Genomic DNA, 6000 nt, shown 5'->3' on the forward strand with positions numbered 1-6000 from the left:
GAAGTGCTTTAGCACATGTTTCAATGATAAGGTCATCTATCTCATAACCCATTTTTATTACCCAAATTGTTCTAGGGATGACTGCTTCCATCCAGATCTCATCCTTTTTAATTACAAAGCATATGTTATCCTTATATTTGTCAACAATCTTTTGTGATAATCTGATTCTCTTCTTCATTTTGGCCTTTAATGCTTGAAAGTGTTCATGGATATTGTTTTCCTTATCTTCTCCCATATTTTTGAATAGTTCTGTTAGTTGTTTACCTACCGGTATATCAAATCCAAGTTCTTTGTAGCCTATATCGGGAACCTGAAAGTTCCTTTCTTATCCTTCTTAATCTTGCCTAGGTTGTCAATTAACTCATCCTTCAACCACTCACATATATCAATCTTTACATTATCTATGATCATGTCATAAGCACTCTTAATGCATAAACTTGATACTGAATTGAGTCTATTTGCATGAGTTGCCTTATACCCTAATATCATGTTGATAAACCTTACATTGGTGTCAGTTACATCATTGACTCTTAAGGACCTTTTATCAGATGTAGCACCAGTTAGCTTAGTAACTAGGTCATTTGAGACCTTGGTTTTGTTTAGCCTTTTACTGGTTGAGGGTAACCCTGTCACTACTTTGATAGCTTCCTTGGTGATTTTATGAATTGCCTCTAACCAAAAAAATTCACCATGAACCCTGCTTAAGACTATCCTAATCACATCCTTGGGAAATTCAGGGATGCAGAGGATTTCAGTAAATCCTAGGGTTTCAATGATTTTATGTTCTGGTTTTGCATTTCCAGATTCATCACATATGACAGATTTATACCTTGTTTTGATCTCCTCATCTCCTAATTCCTCTATGTTGCAATGGATGTAAATTCTGGGGTCTTCAACATAAACAACACCTTTTGGAATTTGAGAAAAAGTACCTACAGAGTCATCTTTCTTTGCTACTTCGGGAACTTATTGAAATATGGGCCTAGGGCATTTTATAACCTCGACTATAGTAGGGTTTGCTATATATTCAAGTGCAGAGGTGGATGCCATGATGATAAATACCTTTTTCTGCCTTTGATTGCCGAAATGCCTTTGCCTCTTTGCTCGAAATGCTTTAGCTCTACAAATTTCGCGCTCTTCGAATGTTTGAAATTACGGTGAAGTGAAATGGAGCTAAAATCACAAATTTATAAAGTCTATTTTCCATCTACCATATTTAATGCATGTCGGTTAAGTAGTCACTTAACATTGTCTGTCGGTGATCCTTTGCTTCTACAGAATTTTGCAATATACCCAATCTTGTTACATGCATAACAAGTCACATTATTTTTCTGAATAGCTTTTCCATAACCTATGCCGGTTTGTGTTCTACATTGATTAGATAGGTGTCCAAATCTTCCACAAACATAACATCTCACATTCATTCTGCAATTTTCAGAGTTGTGACCAACTTTGTTGCATTTTGAACATTGACCGGTGGGTGTGTTGATGTTTTGATAATTTCTAGATCTACATTGATTTTCTCTATGCCCATACTTATTACAGTTAAAGCATTTTCCATTGAATTTATAAGCATTAGGTTGTCTTACCGGTTTGCTGTGATCTTGAGTGTTTGCAGTATCGGAGCTTTCTCCAACTTCAAAGCCAATTCCAGAAGTGTCACCTTTAGGTTTTTGATTCTTCAGCAAGTTACCAAGTTCCTCTGAGCTTTTCTTGAATTTTTCTTTATGTTGATTTGCAGTAACTAGTTCTCTCTCTAGAACTTCTTTCTGTCTCATCAGTTCATTTGAGTCATTCTGAGTGTGCATCAGATCTATCTTTAATAGGTCATTTTCATAGCCAAGTCTTGTGTTCTCATTTGCTGCATCACTTAGTCTTTTGGTCAATTCTTCTTCAATCTTCTTCCTATCTTCAATTTCTTTACAAATTCTCATGGTCATATCCTGCATCTCATTCTTCATTGTTATGTTCTCCAGTTTTAGCTTGCTTATCTCATCATTAAGTGATTCATTTTCATCATTTTCATTTTGCATCTTTTCACACAATTCTCTTCTCTTGTTTCTTGCAATGGTAAAATTCTCTTGAAGTGCCTGAATGATATCCTGAGCTGCCTTTAGATCATCTTCAAGTTTGATGTTTTTCAATTTTTCTGCATCATAGTCTGAAAGAGCTACTTCTAGTTGCTTCATCAGATTTTCCATCTTTACTGGTGTCAAGATCTTCCTGGGTGAATTCACAAAGCTGGTTCCCACTTTTGCCAACGAAAGAATTTGGCAAAAGTGGGAATTTCGGATTTGACAATGTTTGAGCGAAACACAAATGTTCGCTCAGACTACCCCTGGGAGTCCGAGCGAACCAAACTGTTCAGTTGGGTTCGATCGAACAGCGGGCGGGTTTTGGGTTCGAGCGAACCCATTAAAATATCAATATTTAATGGGTTCGCTAGAACCCCCCCATTCGCTCAAACCCTTTGCAGTTAGGGTTTTTTAAAAAATTTTATAAATATCGAAAATGACAGTTAAAAGGTCATTATTAAATTTGACTTTTTCTGTCTAGTGGGGGTTGGATCGAACCAGTCGTCAGCATCACATCATCGAGCCTTGTCTGCAGCAGTTAGCATCTTTCCTATTTCAGTTTTCGACCTTTGTTATATCAGGTTCACAAAATAACCCTTTGTTTGGTTTAATAATGTCTTTTTTTATTAAATTTGTAAATAATTTATTTGTTAATTTAATTTTTTAATTAAATAATTATATATAGTTATTGGTTTTCAACATTTTAGAAAAATGTTTGATAATTTATTGTTTTTCATTATTTTAGAAAAATGTTTGATAATTTAATGTTTTGATTGAAATGTGTAAATTTGTTTTTAAAATTACATAATTGTATAGATGTATATTTTTTTCAACATTTTAAAAAATTGTTATGAAAAACATAGAAAACTACCCTGTAGTAAATCAGAACTTAGAAAAACATTAGCAAAAAAAGAAAAACGTTAAAAAAATTAATTTAAATAAACATTAGAAAATTTAGATACCAAATTTAAACAAATTAGACAAAATAAATTTCCTCTACAATGTGACCCATTTTCACATCCTATTACACGCACAACATGACCCCTTAAAACCACATATGACACTATACGTTCCCTTAGGAGGTCATAGAGGATCACATATAATATAATAGTGTACATGTATGACATTCCCTTTAGGATCACATCTAGTGTCCTAAGGGGTCATACGTAATTCTAAAGGGGTCACACGTGTTATAACACATGCGGGACCCCTTAGAATCGCATATGACCCCTTATAAAATTGTAGGGTGAATGACATACCCCTTAGTCCATCAAATAGTGTCTTAACACATGCGTGACCCATTAGAATCGCATATGACCCTTTATAAAATCAATCCTAGTGTGAACGACATATCCCAAAACCCATCACATAGTGTCTTAAGGGGTTGTATGTGGTCCTAAGGGGTCACGCATGCATTAACACATGCGTGACCCCTTAGTAGGTCACATAGGACCCCTTATAACATCCTACTATACATATGACATTCCCCTTAGGATCACATAGTGTCATAAGGGGTCATATGTGGTTCTGAGGGGTCATGCATTTGTTATAACATATGCATGACCCCTTAGAACTGCATATGACCCCTTATAAAATCCTAGTGTGAACGACATACCCCTTAGTCCATCACATAGTGTCTTAAGGGGTCGTATGTTGTCCTAAGGGGTCACGCATGCATTAACACATGTGTGACCCCTTAGTAGGTCACATATGACCCCTTATAACATCCTACTGTACATATGACATTCCCCTGAGGATCATATAGTGTCCTAAGGGGTCATATGTGGTTAGACCCACATATGACCCCTTATAAAATCCTATAACCACATATGACCCCTTATAAAATCCTAGTGTGAACGACATACCCTTTAGTTCATCACATAGTGTCTTAAGGGTCGTATGTGGTCCTAGGGGCCACACATGCATTGACACATACGTGACCCCTTAGTAGGTCACATATGACCCCTAATAACATCCTACTATACATATGACATTTCCTATGTGTCCTAAGGGCTCACGCATGCATTAACACATGTGTGACCCCTTATAGAATCCTAGTGTGAACGACATACCCCTTAGTCCATCACATACTATCTTAAGGGGTCGTATGTGGTCCTAAGGGGTCAACATGCATTAACACATGCGTGACCCCTTATAACATCCTACTGTACATATGACATTCCCCTTAGGATCATATAGTGTCCTAAGGGGTCATATGTGGTTAGACCCACATATGACCCCTTATAAAATCCTATAATCACATATGACCCCTTATAAAATCCTAGTGTGAACGACATACCCCTTAGTTCATCACATAGCATCTTAAGGGGTCATATGTGGTCCTAAGGGTCCACGCATGCATTGACACATACGTGACCCCTTAGTAGGTCACATATGACCCCTAATAACATCCTACTGTGCATATGACATTTCCTATGTGTCCTAAGGGGTTGAATATGTGGTCCCAAGGGCTCACGCATGCATTAACACATGCGTGACCCCTTATAGAATCCTAGTGTGAACGACATACCCCTTAGTCCATCACATACTATCTTAAGGGGTTGTATGTGGTCCTAAGGGGTCAACATGCATTAACACATGCGTGACCCCTTATAACATCCTACTGTACATATGACATTCCCCTTAGGATCATATAGTCTCCTAAGGGGTCATATGTGGTTAGACCCACATATGACCCCTTATAAAATCCTATAACCACATATGACCCCTTATAAAATCCTAGTGTGAACGACATACCCCTTAGTTCATCACATAGCATCTTAAGGGGTCATATGTGGTCCTAAGGGGCCACGCATGCATTGACACATACATGACCCCTTAGTAGGTCACATATGACCCCTAATAACATCCTACTATACATATGACATTTCCTATGTGTCTTAAGGGGTTGAATATGTGGTCCTAAGGGCTCACGTATGCATTAACACATGCGTCACCCCTTATAGAATCCTAGTGTGAACGACATACCCCTTAGTCCATCACATACTATCTTAAGGGGTTGTATGTGGTCCTAAGGGGTCAACATGCATTAACACATGCGTGACCCCTTATAACATCCTACTGTACATATGACATTCCCCTTAGGATCATATAGTGTCCTAAGGGGTCATATGTGGTTAGACCCACATATGACCCCTTATAAAATCCTATAACCACATATGACCCCTTATAAAATCCTAGTGTGAACGACATACCCCTTAGTTCATCACATAGCGTCTTAAGGGGTCATATGTGGTCCTAAGGGGCCACGCATGCATTGACACATACGTGACCCCTTAGTAGGTCACATATGACCCCTAATAACATCCTACTGTACATATGACATTTCCTATGTGTCCTAAGGGGTTGAATATGTGGTCCTAAGGGCTCACGCATGCATTAACACATGTGTGACCCCTTATAGAATCCTAGTGTGAACGACATACCCCTTAGTCCATCACATACTATCTTAAGGGGTCGTATGTGGTCCTAAGGGGTCAACATGCATTAACACATGCGTGACCCCTTATAACATCCTACTGTACATATGACATTCCCCTTAGGATCATATAGTGTCCTAAGGGGTCATATGTGGTTAGACCCACATATGACCCCTTATAAAATCCTATAACCACATATGACCCCTTATAAAATCCTAGTGTGAACGACATACCCCTTAGTTCATCACATAGCGTCTTAAGGGGTCATATGTGGTCCTAAGGGGCCACGCATGCATTGACACATATGTGACCCCTTAGTAGGTCACATATGACCCCTAATAACATCCTACTGTACATATGAAATTTCCTATGTGTCCTAAGGGGTTGAATATGTGGTCCTAAGGGCTCACGCATGCATTAACACATGCGTGACCCCTTATAGAATCCTAGTGTGAACGACATACCCCTTAGTCCATCACATACTA

The sequence above is a fragment of the Cryptomeria japonica genome, chromosome 7 (assembly GCF_030272615.1).
Source record: "Cryptomeria japonica chromosome 7, Sugi_1.0, whole genome shotgun sequence".
Classification (NCBI taxonomy): Eukaryota; Viridiplantae; Streptophyta; class Pinopsida; order Cupressales; family Cupressaceae; genus Cryptomeria; species Cryptomeria japonica.